Source organism: Oryctolagus cuniculus, chromosome 4 (assembly GCF_964237555.1).
Source record: "Oryctolagus cuniculus chromosome 4, mOryCun1.1, whole genome shotgun sequence".
NCBI classification, from domain to species: domain Eukaryota; kingdom Metazoa; phylum Chordata; class Mammalia; order Lagomorpha; family Leporidae; genus Oryctolagus; species Oryctolagus cuniculus.
Window position 1 is genome coordinate 57,919,444 of NC_091435.1, and position 21,988 is coordinate 57,941,431.

The 21,988-nt window shown below is 40.7% G+C and overlaps 1 pseudogene; it reads left to right on the forward strand.

The window, feature by feature from the left end:
- Positions 1-1,446: 1,446 nt before the first annotated feature.
- LOC100348760 (glyceraldehyde-3-phosphate dehydrogenase pseudogene) lies at positions 1,447-2,671 on the forward strand (annotated as a pseudogene).
- The last annotated feature ends 19,317 nt before the right edge of the window (positions 2,672-21,988 follow it).

The following is a 21,988-nucleotide window of genomic DNA, read 5'->3' on the forward strand; positions in this document are numbered from 1 at the left end:
AGGCTCTTGCCATGAGCTGTCTAGGCTATGGAAGCCCCTTGAGTTCGCCAACTCTGAACTTGTTTAGTTTAGTCAAGGACATATCACAGTGGAGGTTCCTTCCTCCCTTTCGAGAAAGGCGCCTCACTCCTTGATGGCCTGTTCTTTCTGCTGGGGTCTTGTTCACCAGGATCTTTCATTTAGGTTGTTTTTGCCACCGTGTCATGGCTTTCCATGCCTGTGAGACTCTCATGGGCCTTTTAGCCAGATCCGAATGTCCCAAGGGTTGATTCTGAGGCTGGAGTGCTGTTTGGGGCATTTGCCATTCTATGAGTCTGCTGTCTGTCCTGCTTCCCTCACAGGATCATTCTCTCCCTTTTAATTTTATCCTTCATTGTTTGCTTACACTGGTCTTATTTGTGAAATCTCTTCGACACTTACCCTATCGTTTTGATCGGTCATGTACTTATACTTATCACTTTACCAAGTGCACTGGCATTGGTGCCTGCCTCCTTGATAAGACTGAGTTGAAATCCCCTGGCACATTTCTAGCTCCACCATTGGAGGTAAGTCCAAGTGAGCATGTGCCGACCTATATATCTCCTCCCTCTCTTATTCCCACTCCTATATTTAACAGAGATCACTTTTCTGTTAATTTTAAACACCTAAGAATGATTGTGTATTGATTACAGAGTTCAATCAGTGGTATTAAGTAGAACAAACAGAGCAACAACAACAACAACAAATACTAACAGGAATAAAATAGTAAGTTGTTCTTCAACAGTCTAGACAAGGGGGCTGATCATGTCATTGTCTCTCATAGTGTCCATTTCACTTCAATGGGTATCATTTTAGATGTCGTTTAGTTGCCATCAATCAGGGAGAACATATAATATTTGTCCATTTTGAACTGGCTTATTTCACTGAACATGATATTTTCTAGATTCCTCCATTTTATTGTAAATGACCGGATTTCATTTTTTTTACTGCTGTATAGTGTTCCATAGAGTACATATCCCATAATTTCTTTATCCAGTCATCCGTTGATGGACATTTAGGTTGATTCCACGTCTTAGCTATTGTGAATTGAGCTGCAACAAATATTGAGGTACAAATGGCTCTTTTTTTTCTCCCGTTTAATTCCATTTGGGTAAATTCCAAAGAGTGGGATGGCTGGGTCTGTGGTAGGGCTATATTCAGGTGTCTGAGGACTCTCCAAACTGTCTTCCATAGTGGTTTACCAGTTTGCATTCCCACCAACAGTGGGTTAGTGTCTCTTTTCCCCCACATCCTTGCCAGTATCTGTTGTTGGTTGATTTCTGTATGTAAGCCAATCTAACCAGAGTGAGGTGAAACCTCATCGTGGTTTTGATCTGCATTTCCCTGATGGCTAGGGATCCTGAGAATTTTTTCATGTGTTTGTTGGCCATTTGGATTCCCTCTTTTGAAAAATGTCTGTGCTCTCTGCTCCACCCCGTTCGACAGGCAGCCGCTTCTTCTTGTGCAGTGCAAGTGAGTCCCCGAGACATGATGGTGAAGGTCGGAGTGAACGGATTTGGCTGCATTGGGCGCCTGGTTAACAGGGCTGCTTTTAACTCTGGCAAAGTGGATGTTGTCGCCATCAATGATCCATTCATTGACCTCCACTACATGGTCTACATGTTCCAGTATGATTCCACCCACGGCAAGTTCCACGGCACGATCAAGGCTGAAAACAGGAAGCTGGTCATCAACGGGAAGGCCATCACCATCTTCCAGGAGCGAGATCCCGCTAACATCAAGTAGTGCCCAGTACGTGGTGGAATCCACTGGCGTCTTCACCACCATGGAGAAGGCCGGTGCTCATTTGAAGGGCGGAGCCAAAAGGGTCATCATCTCCGCCCCCTCCGCCGATGCCCCCATGTTTGTGATGGGCGTGAACCACGAGAAGTATGACAACTCTCTCAAGATTGTCAGCAACGCGTCCTGCACCACCAATTGCTTAGCCCCCCTGGCCAAGGTCATCCACGACCACTTCGGCATCCTGGAGGGGCTCATGACCACGGTGCACGCCATCACCGCCACCCAGAAGACCGTGGACGGGCCCTCTGGGAAGCTGTGGCGTGACGGCCGCGGGGCCGCCCAGAACATCATCCCTGCCTCCACTGGCGCTGCCAAGGCCGTGGGCAAGGTCATCCCCGAGCTGAACGGGAAACTCACTGGCATGGCCTTCCGTGTGCCCACCCCCAACGTGTCGGTCGTGGACCTAACCTGCCGCCTGGAGAAAGCTGCTAAGTATGACGACATCAAGAAGGTGGTGAAGCAGGCGTCCGAGGGCCCCCTGAAGGGCATCCTGGGCTACACCGAGGACCAGGTCGTCTCCTGTGACTTCAACAGTGACACCCACTCCTCCACCTTCGATGCTGGGGCTGGCATTGCCCTCAATGACCACTTTGTGAAGCTCATTTCCTGGTACGATAACGAATTTGGCTACAGCAATAGGAGTAAGAGCCCTCAAACCACCGGCCCCAGCGAGAGCACCAGAGGAGGACGAGAGGCCCTCAGCCGCTGGGGAGTCCCTGCCCTCACTCAGTCCCCACCAAACTGAGAATCTGCCCCTCTTCACGGTTTCCATCCCAGACCCCCTGGAGGAGGGGAGGGGCTTAGGGAGCCCTACCTTGTCATGAAACCATCAATAAAGTCTTCTGCACCCCCCCCCCCCAAAAAGTCTGTTAAGGTCCTTGGTCCATCTTTTTATTGAGTTTATTGTTTTGTTTCTGTGGTGTTTCTTGATCATTTTATAGATTCTAGTTGTTAATCCTTTATCTATTGTGTAGTTTGTGAATAACGTCTCCCATTCTGTTGGTTGCCCCTTCACTTTCCTGACTGTTTCCTTTTCTGTAAAGAAATTTTTCGATCTGAGGTAATCCCGTTTGTTTATTTCATCTTTGATTACCCGTGCCTCTGGGGTCTTCTCCAGGAATTCTTTGCCTGCTCCAATGTCTTGAAGGGTTTCCCCTATGCTCTCAATTAGTTTCATGGTGTCGTGGCATATCTCTAGTTCTTTGATCCATGTTGAGTGGATTTTTGTATAAGGTGTAAGGTAGAGGTCTTGCTTCATACTTCAACATGTGGACATCCAGTTTTCCCAGCACCATTTGTGGAAGAGGCTGTCCTTGTTCCAGGGGTTGGTTTTAGGTCCTTTGTTGAATATGAGTTGGTTATAAATGTTTGGATTGATCTCCGGTGTTTCTATTCTGTTCCATTGGTCTATCCATCTGTTTTTGTACCAGTACCAGGCTGTTTTGATTATAACTGCCCTGTAGTATGCTTTGAAGTCTGGAATTGTGATGCCTCCGGCCTTGTTTTTATTGTAAAGGATTGCTTTAGCTATTCTGGGTCTCCTGTTTCTCCATATGAATTTCAGCATCGTTTTTACTATGTCTTTGAAGAATGACTTTGGTATTTTGATTGTTATTGCATTGAACTTGTAAATTGCTTTTGGGCGAATGGACATTTTGATGATATTGATTCTTCCAATCCATGAGCATGGCAGGTTTTTCCATTTTTTTGTGTCTTCTTCTTCTTCTTCTTCTTCTTCTTCTTCTTCTTCTTCTTCTTCTTCTTCTTCTTCTTCTTTTTTTTTTTTTGACAGGCAGAGTGGACAGTGAGAGAGAGACAGAGAGAAAGGTCTTGAAAGTTCTTACTTTGTCGTTGGTTCACCATCCAATGGCCACGGTGGCCAGCGCGCTGCGGCCGGCATACCGCACTGATCCAATGGCAGGAGCCAGGTACTTATCCTGGTCTCCCATGGGGTGCAGGGCCCAAGCACTTGGGCCATCCTCCACTGCACTCCCTGGCCACAGCAGAGAGCTGGCCTGGAAGAGGGGCAACCGGGAGAGAATCTGGCGCCCCGACTGGGACTAGAACCCGGTGTGCTGGTGCTACAAGGCAGAGCATTAACCTAGTGAGCCACGGCACCAGCCTGTGTCGTCTTCTATTTCTTTCTTTAGTGTTTTATAATTTTTATCATAGAGGTCTTTTACATCTTTGGTTAAATTTATTCCAAAGTACTTTATTGTTTTTGTGGCTATTGTGAATGCTATTGATCTTATAAGTTCTTCCTCGGCCACGGCATTGTCTGTGTATACAAAGGCTGTTGATTTCTGAGTGTTGACTTTGTATCCTACTTTACCAAACCCTTCTAAGAGTTCCAATAGTCTCTTATAGGAATTTATTGGGTCCCCTATTTATAGTATCATGTCATCTGCAAATAGGGATAGTTTAACTTCCTCCTTTTCCATTTGTATCCCTTTAATTTCTTTTTCTTGCCTGATGGCCCTGGATAACACTTCTAGGACTATATTGAATAGCAATGGTGAGAGTGGGCATCCCTGTCTGGTGCCAGTTCTCAATGGAAATGCCTCCAACTTTTCCCCATTCAATATGATGCTAGCCATTGTTTTATCATAGATTGCCTTAATTGTGTTGAAGAATGTTCCTTCTAACCCCAATTTGCTTAGGGTTTTCATCATGAAAGGGTGTTGAATTTTATCAAATGCTTTCTCTGCATCTATTGAGATAATCATATTATTTTTGTTTCTCAATTTGTTAATGTGATGTATTACATTGATTGACTTTCGAATATTGAACCATCCCTGCATACCAGGGATAAATCCCACTTGGTCCAGGTGAATGATCTTTCTGGTGTGCAGTTGGATTCGGCTTGCCAGAACTTTGTTGAGTATTTTTGCATCTATGTTCATCAGGGAGATAGGTCTGTAGTTTTCTTTCTCTGTTGTGTCTTTTCCAGGCTTAGGAATTAAGGTGATATTGGCTTCATAGAAAGAATTTGGGAGGATTCCCTCCCTTTAAATTGTTTTGAATAATTTGAGAAGAACTGGAGTGAGTTGTTCTTTAAATGTCTGGTAGAATTCAGCAGTGAAACCATGCAGTCCTGGGCTCTTCTTTTTTGGTAGTGTGTTTATTACTGATTTAATTTCTTCCATGGTTATGGGTCTGTTTAGGTTTTCTAATCTTCATGGCTAAGTTTAGGAATATTGTATGTGTCCAGGAATCTATCCACTTCTTCCAGGTTCCCCAGCTTGTTAGCATACATCTCTTGGTAGTGGTTTCTGATGATTCTTTTTATTTCTGTTGTGTCTGTTGTTACATTTCAATTACTATTTTTGATTTTACAGATTTGGGTCTTCTCTCTCCTTTTTTTGGTTAGTTGGGCCAATGGTGTGTCGATTTTGTTTATTTTTTCAAAGAACCAGCTCCTGGTTTTGTTGATCTTTTGTATTTTTTTTTTGTTTCAATTCTGTTTATTTCTTCTCTTATCTTTAGTATTTCTTTCCTCCTGCTGGGTTTGGGCTTGGTTTGCTGCTATTTTTCTAAATTCTTTTTTTTTTTTTAAATAGAATGTTCTTTTTTTTTTAAGTCATTTGCTCTTTTTTTTTAAATTTATTTAATGAGCATAAATTTCCAAAGTACAGCTTCTGGACCACAATAGCCTCCTCCTCACCCCCCCCCCCTTGTCTTCCCTCCCATCCACAACGCTCCCCTCTCCCACTCCCTCTCCCCTTCCCCTTCACATCAGAATTAATTTTCAATTATCTTTATATACAGAAGATCAATTTAGCATATGTTAAGTAAAGATTACCAAATTTTGCTCCCACACAGAAACATAAAGTGTAAAATACTATTTGAGTACTAGTTATAGCATTAATTAAACACCTAAGAGTAATTGTGTATTAATTACAGAGCTCAACCAATAGTTTTAAGTAGAATATAAAATGCATCTTTTGCATTGTTGTGGCTTCCACCCGACCTCCCTCCCTCCCGTGGCCCTCCCCTCACCCACTTCCTCTCCCCTCCCCCCCCTTCATCACGTTTCATTTTCAGTTACCTTCATATACCGAAGATCAATTTAGTATATACTAAGCAGGGATTTCAACAGGCTGCACTCACACAACCGAACCAGGTGTAGGGTATTGTTCGACTAGTAGTGTTGTATTTGAGTTTCATAGATAAACATATTAAGGACAGAGATCCTGAGAGGGGAGCATGAACCCAGTGACTCCCGTTGTTGATTTAACAATTGGCACTCTTATTTATGACGTCAGCAATCACCCGAGACTCTTGCTATGAGCTGTCTAGGCTATGGAAGCCCCTTGAGTTCACCAACTCTGAATTTGTTTAGTCAAGGCCATATTACAGTGGAGGTTCCTTCCTCCCTTCAGAGAAAGGCGCCTCTCTCCTTGATGGCCTGATCATTCTGCTGGGGTGTTGTTCACCAGGATCCTTCATTTAGATTGTTTTTTGCCACCATGTCATGGCTTCCCATGCCTGAGAGACTCTCATGGACCTTTTAGTCAGATCCGAATGTCCCAAGGGTTGATTCTGAGACAGGAGTGCTGTTTTGGGCATTTGCCATTCTATGAGTCTGCTATGTGACCTGCTTCCCCCGCTGGATCATTCTCAACCCTTTTGATTCTATCTTTCATTATTTGCTTACACTGGTCTTATTTGTGTAATCTCTTCGACACTTACCCTGTCTTTTGGATCAGTTGTGTATTTATATTTGTCTCTTTACCAAGTATGCTGGCATTGGTACCTGCCTCCTTGGTAAGATTGAGTTGAAATCCCCTGGCACATTTCCAGATCCACCATTGGAGGTAGGTCTGAGTGAGTATGTGCCGTCCTATATATCTCCTCCCTCTCTTATTCCCACTCCCATATTCCACAAAGATCAATTTCCTTTTAATTTTTAAACGCTTAAGAATGGTTGTGCATTGATTACAGAGTTCAACCAGTGGTCTTGTGTAGAACATACCGAGCAACAACAACAACAACAAAAATACTAAAGGAACAAAATAGTAAGTTTTTCCTCAACAGTCTAGACAAGGGCTGCTCATGTCATTGTCTCTCATAGTGTCCATTTCACTTCAATGGGTATCATTTTAGGTGCTTGTTTAGTTGCCATCGATCAGGGAGAACATGTGATATTTATCCCTTTTGGACTGGCTTATTTCACTCAGCATGATGTTTTCCAGATTCCTCCATTTTATTGTAAATGACCGGATTTCATTGTTTTTTACTGCTGTATAGTGTTCCATAGAGTACATATCCCATAATTTCTTTATCCAGTCATCCATTGATGGACATTTAGATTGATTCCATGTCTTAGCTATTGTGAATTGAGCTGCAACAAATATTGAGGTGCAAATGGCTTTTTTCACCCCTTTAATTCCATTTGGGTATATTCCAAGGAGTGGGATGGCTGGGTCCTGTGGTAGTGCTATGTTCAGGTTTCTGAGGATTCTCCAGACTATCTTCCATAGTGGCTTTACCAGCTTGCATTCCCACCAACAGTGGATTAGTGTCCCCTTTTCTCCACATCCTCGCCAGCATCTGTTGTTGGTTGATTTCTGTATGTAAGCCAATCTAACCGGAGTGAGGTGGTATCTCATTGTGGTTTTGATCTGCATTTCCCTGATGGCTAGGGATCCTGAGCATTTTTTCATGTGCCTGTTGGCCATTTGGATTTCCTCTTTTGAAAAATGCCTGTTAAGGTCCTTGGCCCATTTTTTTATTGGGTTGTTTGTTTTGATTCTGTGGTGTTTTTTGATCATTGTGTAGATTCTAGTTGTTAATCCTTTATCTGTTGTGTAGTTTGCGAATAACGTCTCCCATTCTGTTGGTTGCCTCTTCGCTTTCCTGACTGTTTCCTTTGCTGTTAAGAAACTCTTCAATTTTAGGTAATCCCATTTGTTTATTTTATCTTTGATTACCCGTGCCTGTGGGGTCTTCTCTAGGAATTTTTTGCCTATTCCGATATCTTGGAGGGTTTCCCCTATGCTCTCAATTAGTTTCATGGTGTTGTGGCGCAACTCTAGTTCTTTGATCCATGTTGAGTGGATTTTTGTATAAGGTGTAAGGTAGAGGTCTTGCTTCATACTTCAACATGTGGACATCCAGTTTTCCCAGCACCATTTGTGGAAGAGGCTGTCCTTGTTCCAGGGGTTGGTTTTAGGTCCTTTGTTGAATATGAGTTGGTTATAGATGTTTGGATTGATCTCCGGTGTTTCTATTCTGTTCCATTGGTCTATCCATCTGTTTTTGTACCAGTACCAGGCTGTTTTGATTATAACTGCCCTGTAGTATGCTTTGAAGTCTGGAATTGTGATGCCTCCGGCCTTGTTTTTATTGTAAAGGATTGCTTTAGCTATTCTGGGTCTCCTGTTTCTCCATATGAATTTCAGTATCGTTTTTTCTAGGTCTTTGAAGAATGACTTTGGTATTTTGATTGGTATTGCATTGAACTTGTAAATTGCTTTTGGGTGAATGGACATTTTGATGATATTGATTCTTCCAATCCATGAGCATGGTAGGTTTTTCCATTTTTTGGTATCCTCTTCTATTTCTTTCTTTAGTGTTTTGTAATTTTCGTCATAGAGGTCTTTGACCTCCTTGGTTAAATTTATTCCAAGGTACTTTATTGTTTTTGTGGCTATTGTGAATGGGATTGATCTTAGTAGTTCTTCCTCGGCCCTGGCATTGTCTGTGTATACAAAGGCTGTTGATTTCTGAGCGTTGACTTTGTATCCTGCTACTTTACCAAACGCTTCTATGAGTTTCAGTAGCCTCTTATAGGAGTTTATTGGGTCCTCTATATATAGTATCATGTCATCTGCAAACAGGGATAGTTTGACTTCCTCCTTTCCAATTTGTATCCCTTTGATTTCTTTTTCTTGCCTGATGGCTCTGGCTAAGACTTCTAGGACTATATTGAATAGCAATGGTGAGAGTGGGCATCCCTGTCTGGTGCCAGTTCTCAATGGAAATGCCTCCAACTTTTCCCCATTCAATATGATGCTGGCCTTTGGTTTATCATAGATTGCCTTAATTGTGTTGAGGAATGTTCCTTCTAACCCCAATTTGCTTAGGGTTTTCATCATGAAGGGGTGTTGTATTTTGTCAAATGCTTTCTCTGCATCTATTGAGATAACCATATGATTTTTGTTTCTCAATTTGTTAATGTGCTGGATTACGTTGATTGACTTTCGAATATTGAACCATCCCTGCATACCAGGGATAAATCCCACTTGGTCCGGGTGAATGATCTTTCTGATGTGTAGTTGGATTCGGCTTGCCAGAATTTTATTGAGTATTTTTGCATCTATGTTCATCAGGGAGATAGGTCTGTAGTTTTCTTTCTCTGCTGTGTCTTTTCTGGGCTTAGGAATTAAGGTGATATTGGCTTCATAGAAGGAATTTGGGAGGATTCCCTCTCTTTCAATCATTTGGAATAATTTGAGAAGAACTGGGGTTAGTTGTTCTCTAAATGCCTGGTAAAATTCGGCAGTGGAGCCATCCGGTCCTGGGCTCTTCTTTTTCGGTAGTGCGTTTATTACTGATTCAATTTCTTCCATGGTTATGGGTCTGTTTAGATTTTCTATATCTTCATGGCTAAGTTTAGGAATATTGTATGTGTCCAGGAATCTATCCATTTCTTCCAGGTTCCCCAATTTGTTAGCATACATCTCTTTGTAGTAGTTTCTGATAATTCTTTTTATTTCTGTTGTGTCTGTTGTTACATTTCAATTACTATTTTTGATTTTACAGATTTGGGTCTTCTCTCTCCTTTTTTTGGTTAGTTGGGCCAATGGTGTGTCGATTTTGTTTATTTTTTCAAAGAACCAGCTCCTGGTTTTGTTGATCTTTTGTATTGTTTTTTTTTGTTTCAATTCTTTTTATTTCTTCTCTGATCTTTAGTATTTCTTTCCTCCTTTTGGATTTGGGCTTGATTTGCTGCTGTTTTTCTAGTTCCTTGTGGTGCATGGAGAGTTCATTTGTTTGGTTCCTTTCCAGCTTCTTGATGTAGGCACTAATTGCTATAAACTTTCCTCTTAGCACTGCTTTTGCTGTGTCCCACAGGTTTTGATAGGTTGTGTTATCATTTTCATTTGTTTCTAGAAATCTTTTGATTTCTCTTTTAATTTCTTCGATGACCCACTGTTCATTTAGGATCATGTTGTCCATTCTCCATATATTTGCATATGGTGTAGAGATTCTTGGGTTGTTGATTTCAAGTTTCACTGCACTATGGTCTGAGAAGCTGCATGGTATGGTTTCAATTTTTTTGAACTTGTTGAGGCTCCCTTTATGGCCTAGCATATGGTCAATCCTAGAGAATGTTCCATATACTGGGGAGAAATACATGAACTCTGTGTCTGTGGGTTGGAGGGTTCTGAAGATATCTATTAGGTCTATTTGGTCTATGGTGTCAATTAGCTCAGTTGTTTCCTTGTTGAATTTCTGTCTGGTTGATCTGTTCATTGGTGAGAGTGGGGTGTTGAAGTCCCCTGCTACTATTGTATTTGAGTCTATATCTCCCTTTAAATCCTTTAGTAATTCTTTCAGGTAGCCAGGCACCCTGTAATTATGTGCGTATACATTTATAATAGTAATGTCTTCCTGTTGGGATAGATCCTTCAGTCATTATATAGTGCCCTTCTCTGTCTCTTTTAATAGTTTTTATGTTAAAGTCTATTTTGTCTGATATTAGGATGGCCACACCAGCTCTCTTTTGATTTCCATTAGCTTGGGGTATCTTTTTCCATCCTTTCACTTTCAGTCTGCGTGCATCTTTGCTGATGAGGTGTGTCTCCTGAAGGCAGCATATAGTTGGATCCTCTTGTTTTATCCAATCCGCTAGTCTGTGCCTCTTTGTCGTGGAATTAAGACCATTCACATTCAATGTGATTACTGTTAAGTACTGTCTTTTTCCCTTCATGTTTCCTGAAACGAGCTGTTTATGTATTATGAACTTTGTTTGTGGGTTATTCTACATTCGCTTTTTTTTGCAGTGAAGTTCTTGTTTTTGTATTTCTGTGTGCAGCACGTCTTTGAGCAAGTGTTGTAGGGTTGGACGTGTGGATACAAATTCTTTCAGTTTCTGTTTGTCGTGGAAGATCTTTATTTCCCCTTCATTCATAAATGATAGCTTTGCAGGGTATAGTATTCTAGGTTGGCATTGTTTGTCTTTTAAAACTTGAAATATATCATGCCATTGTCTCCTTGCCTGTAGTGTTTGCGATGAGAAGTCTGGGGTGAGTCTGATTGACTTACCCCTGAATGTGATTTGTCACTTTTCTCTGGCACATTTTAGGATTTGTTCTTTGTGTGTCACTGAAATGAGTGTTGCCACAATGTGTCGTGGTGAATTTCTCTTCTGGTCTACTCTGTTCGGAGTCCTGGCTATCTGTTGTATTTGTGTGTTGTTATCCAGCTGCCTTTGTTTAAAGTTTTCTGATATTATTTCGTTGAAGACACCGTCTAATCCATTCTCTCTTTCCACCCCCTCAGGGACTCCTATTATCCGAACATTACACCGTTTGATTGAATCTTGTAGGTCTCCGACCGTGTTTTTTAATTTTTTAATTTCTTCTTCCTGCGATTGAACTGACTGTATTATTTCTGGAAGTTCGTCTTCGAATTCTGATATTCGGTCTTCTATTTCATCTGTTCGATTTCCGAGGGATTCCACGGTGTTTTTTATATGGTCAATTGAGTTTTTCAGTTCTAGTATCTCATTCTGGCTTCTCTTTAAGATCTCTAATCCTTGGGCTTGTTTTTCATTCAGCTCTTGACACTGTTTCTCATTATTTCTAAGTATTCTGATTATTAATTTTCTGAATTCTTTTTCTGGCATGTTTTCAACTTCTTCTTCTGCCTCTGTTATGGTTGGTTTAGCCTGCTCCATTGGCAAATTTATATTATCTTCTATTTTTTTTGGTTTTTGGTTTTGTTTTTTGGCATTCCGTCTGGGTGATTTTTCGGGTTGATTTCCCTCTACTATAGGCTGCTGTGAGTCTCTACCAATATCCAGTGTAACCAGGCTGCTCTACACAGCCCGCAGGTAAACAGACAGGGTGGCTGCTCTCTGCCCACTGCAGCTCTGGATCCTGTGCTTTTTTCCCACCAGGAGGCGCTATTCAGTAACTTGAGTAGTCGGGTCTCAGGACTTTGGGCTGCCCTCCCTCGAGCACCCTCAGCTCCACCTTTGGGCTCCACCTCCAAAGGTAGTGTGGAGGCAAAGATAGTTCTCCTTTAAGCCCGAATGCAAACAAACAAAATGGCTGCTTCCCACCCGCTAGAGCTCCGGGGAGGCGCCAAGAGATACTGGCTTACTCAGTCTCTCAGTTAGTGTCCCTGAATCGTGCACTCTGTCCGCCGGTGCCACTCACTCTGTTCTGTTGTTCTATTTCCTCCCCCACTCAGTCGTGCATGTCTCAGTGTCCGTCCCAGGGTGTGTTGGGGGAGGGGCGGCGGCAGCTGTGCCGCGGTGCTAGGCTAGTGCCCCGTCTCACCTCGGCTTCCAGCGCTGGTGCGTACACGCTCCTGCTAGTGTCCTGAGTCTCAGGCGTCCGCGTCCTCCACGCGTGTCCACCCTAACACCCCAGTTTGAGGAAGGGCTTAAAAACTACAAATTTTCATCCCTCTTTGAACCTTCCCTTAGTGGAGCTTCGCTGTGCTCCCTCCCTCTCTATTCCGCCATCTTCCGGTAATCTTGTTTTTCTAAATTCTTGAGGTGCATGGAGAGTTCATTTGTTTGGTTCCTTTCCAGCTTCTTGATGTAGGCACCAATTGCTATAAATTTTCCTCTTAGCACTGCTTTTGCTGTGTCCCACAGGTTTTGATAGGTTGTGTTATCATTTTCATTTGTTTCTAGAAATTTTTGATTTCTCTTTTAATTTCTTCGATGACCCACTGGTCATTCAGGATCATGTTGTCCATTCTCCATATGTTTGCATATGGTGTGGAGATTCTTGGGTTGCAGATTTCGAGTTTCACTGTGCTATGGTCTGAGAAGCAGCATGGTATAGTTTCAATTTTTTTGAATTTGTTGAGGCTCCCTTTATGGCCTAGCATATGATCAATCCTAGAGAATGTTCCATGTGTTGGGGAGAAATACGTGAACTCTGTGTCTGTGGGGTGGAAGGTTCTGAAGATATCTATTAGGTCTATTTGGTCTATATCATCAATTAACACTATTGTTTCCTTGTTGAATTTCTGTCTGGCTGATCTGTTCATTGGTGAGAGTGGGGTGTTGAGGTCCCCTGTTACTATTGTATTTGAATTGGTATCTCCTTTTAAATCCATTAGTAATTCTTTCAAGTAGCCAGGCACCCTGTAATTGGGTGCATACACATTTATAATAGTAATGTCTTCCTGTTGGGATAGATCCTTCAGTCATTATATAGTGCCCTTCTCTGTCTCTTTTAATGGTTTTTATGTTAAAGTCTATTTTGCCTGATATCAGGATGGCCACACCAGCTCTTTTTTGATTTCTGTTAGCTTGGAGTATCTTTTTCCATCCTTTCACTTTCAGTCTGCGTGCATCTTTGCTGATAAGGTTTGTCTCCAGAAGGCAGCATATAAATGGTTTCTTTCTTGATCCAATCAGCCAGTCTGTGTCTCTTGGTAGTAGAATTAAGACCATTCACATTCAGTGTGATTACTGTTAAGTACTGTCTTTTCCCAGTCATGTTTCCTGAAACGAGCTGTTTATGTATTTTTAAATTTGTTTGTAGCTTACTCTACATTCAAATTTTTTGTAGTGAAGTTCTTGTTTTTGTATTCCTGTGTGCAGCACATTTTTGAGCAAGTGTTGTAGGGTTGGATACGTGGATAGAAATTCTTTCAGTTTCTGTTTGTCTTGGAAGATCTTTATTTACCCTTCATTCATACTTGATAGCTTTGCAGGGTATAGTATTCTAGGTTGGCATTGTTTGTCTTTCAAAACTTGAAATATATCATGCCATTTTCTCCTTGCCTGTAGTGTTTGCAATGAGAAGTCTGGGGTGAGTCTGATTAACTTACCCCTGAATGCGATTTGTTGTTTCTCTCTGGCACATTTTAGGATTTGTTCTTTGTGTGTCACTGAGCTGAGTGCTGCCACAATGTGTTGCAGTGAATTTCTCTTCTGGTCTATCCTGTTCAGACTCCTGGCTATCTGCTAAATTTGCCTGTTACTAGCCAGCTTTCTTTGTTTTTAGTTTTCTGATATTATTTCATTGAAAATACCTTCCAATCCATTCTCTCTTTCCACCCCCTCAGGGACTCCTATTATCTGAACATTACACTGCTTGATTGAATCTTGTAGGTCTCTGACTGTATTTTTTTAAATTTTTTAATTTCTTCTTCCTGCATTTGAATTGACTGTATTATTTCTGGAAGTTTGTCCTCGAATTCTGATATTCACTCTTCTATTTCATCTGTTTGATTTCCAAGGGATTCCATGGTGTTTTTTATATGGTCAATTGAGTTTTTCATTTCCAGTATTTCATTCTGGCTTCTCTTTAGGATCTCTAATCCTTGGGCTTGTTATTCGTTCAGCTCTCGAAACTGTTTCTCATTATTTCTAAGTAATCTGATTATTAATTTTCTGAATTCTTTTTCTGGCATGGTTTCAAATTCTTCTTCTTCTTCAGCCTCTGTTATGGATGGTGTAGCCTGCTCCATTGGCAAGTTTGTATGTTCTTCTATATTCTTATTGTGGGGTTTTCCTTTGTTTTTCGGCATTCCGTCTGGCTTGTTTTTCAGGTTGATTTCCCTCTGCTATAGGCTGCTATGGGTCTGTACCAATATCCAGTGTAATCAGGATGTTCTACCTTCTAGTTTGTTTACTTATTTTTTATTTATTTATTTACTTATTTATTTTGTAACTTGAGTGGTCTGGTGTCAGAGCTTTGAGGTGCCAGTCTCCTCCCCTTGGGGGCTGGTTTCCCTGTTCCCTTGTTCACCCTTACATGTCTGTGCCTAGGGTTCGCTGGTGAGCCACTCTCCCTCACTGTGCCTCCTGTGAGAGGAGTGCTGAGTAGCTCCAGACCACCTTTGGACTCTGCACCTCCTGCTTCCTCCTTCGGAGCAGAGGCCAGCCTCCTTTATGCCAGAATGTAAACAAACAGGATGGCTGCTCTCTGCCTGCTGCAGCTCTGATTGTGGGGTGGGGAGGGTGGAGGTTCTGAAGGATCCTGGCGTTTTTAATTCCTCAGTTCATCCCCCTGGATTGTACCCTCTTCCCTTGGGCGCTATTCATTTTTTTTTCTGGTAACTTGAGTAGGCTGGTGTCAGGGCTTTGAGCTGCCCTCCCTCAATGTGCCCCTGCACAAGGAGTGTCGTATTGCTCCACTCCATCTTTGGACTCTGCCTCCGAAGGTTCCTCCTTCTTTGTAGTGCAGAGGCAGAGGAAGTTTACCTTTAAGCCTGAATGTAAACAAACAAGATGGCTGCTTTCCGCCTGTTACAGCTCCGATTTGGGGGAGGGTGGAGGCACCAAGGGATCCTGGCATGTTCAGTCCCTCAATTCATCCCTCTGGATCGCGCTCTCTTTCCGCAGGTGCTACTCACTCCGTTCCGTTTTAGATTTCCTCCTCTTCTCAGTTGTGCATGCCTCACTGTCCCTCCCAGAGTGGGTTGGGGGAGGGGCTGCAGCGGTGCCAAGCACCCTGTCTCACCTCAGCTTCTAGCACTGGTGTGTAGACTCCCCTGCTGGTGTCCTGCACTTCAGGTGTCCGTGTCCTCCTTGCAGGTCCACCCTGCCTCCCCAGTTTTGGAAGAGTTTCCTCTGCAGAATATTCTCTCTGCCCCTTCCCCGAAACTACAAATTCTCACCCCTCCTTGAACCTTCCCTTCCCGGACCATCGGTGTGCTCCCTCCCTATTCTGCCATCTTGCCTTGCTTGTGTAATTTCAATAAAGAATGTCACATTCTGTTTTTATAAAAATGAGACATACTTTATTTCACTTGTTCTACTGACTTTAAAATATTTTCAATTTTTAGCTTTTACAAATAATTCTAAATTATTGATAATAATAATTAAAATAATTCTAAATAATTAACATCATATGTGTATGATTTTGAAGTGATATCTCTGCAGTAAAAATACTGTACATGTTGTAATTATAATTAGATACTTGGCTCTTTATATTATATTCTACAATGCTGTGATGCATTTTCATACACCACTACATTTTTAACTTTTGGTATGTTTCCCTAATTTATTAATGCTATATTATGTTCTCAATTATATTTAGGCATATTCTACACATCCTTTCCTATACAATCTGTATCTTTATACATTGCATTTAGCTTATAATATATGCATTAATTTATATGAATCCACTTTAAAGAATTTGTACAAAACAAATGGAAAATATAATTTTATTTAGTGCTAAATAATTTTGAAATACATGCATAGTTTTCGCACTAGATACATTTTCCATGATCTTTTTGAGGGCTTCTCATATATGATTAAAAAAAAGTTAAATGAGTTTAATTCAGATGTTTTATACTATTCTCTTATATTCAGAATTTCAAAAGTCTTGCTTTTTTTCCACATTGGGCCTTCAGCTATTGATGTTAGAAACTGAGACTTGGGCCAGCGCCGCAGCTCACTAGGCTAATCCTCCACCTAGCGGCGCCAGCACACCAGGTTCTAGTCCCGGTCGGGGCGCCGGATTCTGTCCCGGTTGCCCCTCTTCCAGGCCAGCCCTCTGCTGTGGCCAGGGAGTGCAGTGGAGGATGGCCCAGGTGCTTGGGCCCTGCACCCCATGGGAGACCAGGAAAAGCATCTGGCTCCTGGCTCCTGCCATCGGATCAGCGCAGTGCGCCGGCCGCAGCGCGCCGGCCGTGGCGGCCATTGGAGGGTGAACCAACGGCAAAAGGAAGACCTTTCTCTCTGTCTCTCTCTCTCACTGTCCACTCTGCCTGTCAAAAAAATAAAAAATAATAAAAAAAGAAACTGAGACTTAATAATGCATATATTTAATGTAATGCATGGCACACTAATGAATACCTGAAATATTCTAACTCTATTACTGAATGTTTATTGAGTTAAATTGGTATTATGTAAAATTGTAGTACCAAAATATTTATCTTTCATCTTAGGAATTAGACATGGGGTAATGATTTGAAATTTTTTGTATAGATAGCTAGCAACTGCAAAGCAAGAGAGAGAAGATTACTAAAGTTCACAGGACTGAGGTGATATTGATGATGGTGGAGGCAGTTATATTTCTAGAGAAATGTGCTATTTCAATAAATGTAACATTTTCAGATTCATGCATCTTTTTACTAGTAAACTAACAATAAATGTATACATCATATTATATGACTCTTCAAGGATAGACCCTATAAGAAATATACTGTTTTTCCAGAATACACATTTTGTCTTTTGTTAATAACAGGATTGACTTTATTTCAAGAAACCTCCTTACACATATATAACTTATACAGTACTCTTAGAGCTTATTTGACAAGTAGTTCCAGAACAGGGCATGAAATTCAGTTTTTGTTTATCAAATCCCAGGCCCTGTCTGCAGTGGTGGTTTATTAATGTACATAACTCCAGGCAAGCCAGTCAGGGATGACTATCCTGAGTTCAATACATCTATTGAAATTAAAGAAGAAAGACATCTTTGTCTCTTTCACTTATATCCTGTGACTATGTAGATCTGGAGCACCAGGGGTCCATCATATGGCAATAGGTGGTCTGAAAATGAAAGCAAAGCACAAAGACGGAACCAGAATCAGTTTCAGATGGCATCATTTAAGCTCCTGAATCCAGCTGTGAGTCCTCATTTAGGTATGTCAATAATGTCATTAAAGAAGAACAACAGCTCAAGTTAATATTGCTTGAAATTTTTGCCAATTGCAACTGTGCACTTTGACCAATACATTCCACTCTTAGGAATATATTTGAAATAATTCTCAAGCTATTTAGTTCACAAAGCTGTATATGGGAGACAGTGTGAGTATATGTTTTATTTGTAAATCAAATTGCATTTATTTAAAAAAATATTCAAATGACTATTCTAAGCATCATGGCAATGTTATGTGCCTTTGATGGAGTTATACAAAAATACTTGCTTAAATCACTTTTTCAACAAGATTATTTATAGGTCTTTCTTTATTCTTTATTGTCTTTCATGGATTTGCATATGACCTTTCTTATCTCCCAGAAGATTTAAAGAAACATAAAGCTGACAATTCATGACTTAAAATTCAGCAGCTGTGAAACTCTCCAGGAGACATATATATTTTGGATGTCAATTTTTTAATTGGGCTGACAGAATAGGCTTAAAGCATCTAAAGCTTTCTTGAAGGCATAGGAAATTATATCTGTATTTATATCTATATCTATATCCATGTATATATACCTATATCAACATTTAGGAAAATGTATAGAGAAGTACATAATTTTGCAACCTTTTAATTTTTTTATTTTAAGATTTTTTATATAAAGAGAATCGAAAATGAATCTTGATGTGAATGGAAGGGGAGAGGGAGTGGGAAAGGGGAGGGTTGCGGGTGGGAGGGACGTTATGGGGGGGAAGCCATTGTAATCCATAAGCTGTACTTTGGAAATTTATATTCATTAAATAAAAGTTAAAAATTAAAAAAAAAAGATTTATTTATTTATTTATTTGACAGATAGAGTTATAGACAGTGAGAGAGAGTTACAATGAGAGAGAGAGAGTCAGAGAGAAAGGTCTTCCATCCAGTGGTTCACCCCCCAAATAGCTGCAATGGCCGGTGCTATGCCCATCTGAAGCCAGGAGTCAGGTGCCTCTTCCTGGTCTTCCATGATGGTACAGAGGCCCAAGAACTTTGGCCATCCTCCAGTGCTTTCCCAGGCCACAGCAGAGAGCTGTATTGGAAGAGGAGCAACCAGGACTAGAACCTGGCACCCACATGGGATGCCAGCGGCATTAACCTAATGCGCCAGGGGGCCAGCTCCCTACAACCTTTTAAATAGAAACCATTCCTATTAGTACTTCCTGTATGTATGACAACATGCAGAAGGTCTAGAATCATAAAAAATTAGAAATATAAATGAAGAGATAGTGTTTGGTGTTCTCAAATTTCAATGGTGGTTTAGAACAAGAACTGGATTGATGATAATGTAAGTTTACATGTACTGGTGGACATAATTTTTTGAATTCATTTAACTGTGTTTACTACTAAGTACCAGACACACCAAGCTATACTGTTGCAATGTTCAGTAAACATGAGATTTATAGGCTGCATAAAAGCAATGACAAAGAAAAAATGCAACATTTATTGGGTTAAAAATGCATACAAGATATATAGTTGGGAAAATACATGAAGATGTGATCTTTGGTCTTCTTCCTGAATCATAAAATATCACTTTTTCTGTACCTCTGACTTTGTGCTCATAACTCAAGGCAAAATGGCAGTCCGTGTGACTACAATACAGGCAATATCTGCCACACTCATTGAACCAGTTATAAACAGCTTTTTACGAAAAAGGAAATGAAAAATAATGAACAATGATGATTGTTTTGTCTCCATTATCTTTTTTTTTAAATTTAAAAAAATATATTTGACAGGTAGAGTTATAGACAGTGAGAGAGAGACACAGAAAGGTTTTCCTTCTGTTGGTTCATCCCCCAAATGGCCGCTACAGCCAGCGTGCTGCGCCGATCCGAAGCCAGGAGCCAGGAGCTTCCTCCTGGTCTCCCATGCGGTTGCAGGGGTCCAAGGACTTAGACCATCCTCCACTGCCTTTCCAGGCCACAGCAGAGAGCTGGACTGGGAGAGGAGCAACTGGGACAAGAACCTGGCACCCATAGGGATGCCAGCGCTGGAAGGTGGAGGATTAACCAAGTGAGCCACAGTGCCAGACCCTCCATTATCTTTTGCTTTAAATTTTCCTTCCTTTTGGTCTAAGGTAAGTTGTTCACACTGTGAAGTAATTTCATACTATCTCACCAAAGGGTAGATCTGTTTGGCAGCTATGAGAGCAAATTCATGGAATATTCATAACCCAGATCAACTGTTCTGTGACAAGCAGATCATCATCTCATTATTTGTCATAGACTTTCTCAGTCAAAGAAGCAGTGGTTATTTGGGTCTGCTGTTTAGTGAAATCATGATTTTGTGTACTTTAGCATTTTTGTATAGGCTATTATCCCTTAATCTTACATAAGATTAATTTAAATTACAGTTTAAAGATCTTTTAGAGGCAGTGTTTCACAGAATGGCTTACAGAATATTGTATTAACTTTTATTATGTATCATTTTTCATTAAACTTGTGAGGGTTTGAGTAATAAGTATATCATAAAGTGAAAAAATGTTCCTATCTTATTAGAATATCCTGTATAATAGAACTTTCTGCCTGATCCTTATCAATACTGTCTTGAGAAATTATTCATGGAAAATGCTGTGACCCCAGGAAGAATGAGAGGCCTGCCATGCTTGCAGCTGTCCATGCTTCCTTTGTGTCACTGCCCTGGCTCCATTTTCATTTATGAATCCAACACATCAAGTAGATTCTTCATGATGACCTTCTGAATATTCCAGCTGTGGTAAAAATTGGTCTTGGCTGAACTGCTAGAAGATCCACCCTCTATCAGTACTCTCTGCAAGACACTTCTATTGTGCTCTGACAAGGGTTAATACCGATGCTACAATTTCATCTACATGATTGATGAGAACAGCAAGGATATAAGAGAATGAAACATTTTATTTTTTTCCCTTAGGTGATCATTTCTTTAGTCTGCTTCTAACCAGAAAAAGAAAGAATTAGATTCTGTCATACTGGTTTTGGAAGTTCCAAACAAAAGAAAAAAAAAAAAAAAACAACAATACAACTGCCATATGTTTTGTAGAGTCATGAAATGATTTATGGACAATGGGAAAAGTTTTTGTCCAAGGAAAAAAATCTGAAAAATTGTTAAATGATTATGAGTGTTTTACTTCGTCATGAAAGAAAAACAAGCACAACTTATCCAGGTAAAGAAATTTTGACTTAGAAATCATTCCCTATAACAGTACCTAAAGATTTCAACAACACTGTTTATTATACTCAGTAAGCCTCCTAACAATAGAATTTTTCAGATGCTATAGGATTCAGCCTTCAGAAAAGAATGCTACATAGATTCTTATGTGGAATCAATGGTTTCCTTCAACAATAAATATGAATAAATATGTGAATTTCTTATATGCACTCAGTACATCTACAAAAATATCATTTTTCAGAAATCACCTCATTTAACACTCACAATAACCCCTACTATTGAAAAGTATGGGCTGGAGGACAAAAAATTGAGATTGCACAGAAGTGGACGTTAAGCTCTGTGTAGTAACCATGAAGGGTGCTCCAACCATGAGGAGATGGATGACTCTGCAGCATCGAGACAATGAATGTGAATCCATCTACTACCATGGTTAATAAGTCAGTCACTGGGGAAATGGTGTCTGTGGAATGGGGTATAACATTTCAGGAGCATCTTCCTTTACCCAGCCAGCTCTTCAAAGAGCCTGACAACTGGAGCCCTGGGGAGAGTGCATCCTTCAGTTCTGAAAGCGGAAGCTGAGCGTGGGCTCACAGCACTCGGGATCCTCGTACAGCAGCTGACTAACGGTCAAAAAACATCTAGGCTTATCTTTCTGCTGCTCATTACAAAGTATATTTCTTTCATACTCTTAGTTAAAACTCACCTGTTTAGCACTGCATGTAATGATGGCTTATTCTTTATGAATATATTATTTTAGTCTTGGAATAATGAGTATTTTAGGCTGAAGAAGTTTGGTTAAATTTCCCCACTTTGAAGAGAGGAGTAAAGATTTTCGTGATACGTGGCATGCCTCTCCCCCACCTGCCACTACCTTCAATGCCTAAATCAACACTTGGCACTCAGAGAGTCTGTATTTTTTGTGAACAGGATGAGTGACAATGATGGAGAAGTGAAATAAATAACAATACTTAGTTTACAGTTTCTATGAAACAAGTGCTATATGAAATTTTGGCAAGTATAAATTCTTTAAACTCTTGAAACATCACTGTGAGTCAGGCATGACAAAATCTTGAGACATTGTGGTGCAGCATGGTAAACTTTCCCTTCCCATGCAGGTCCTACACATGGCAGCTGACATTCAAACTCTAAATGTCTGGCTCCAATAACTATGCTCAGAACCATTATCATTCTTTGT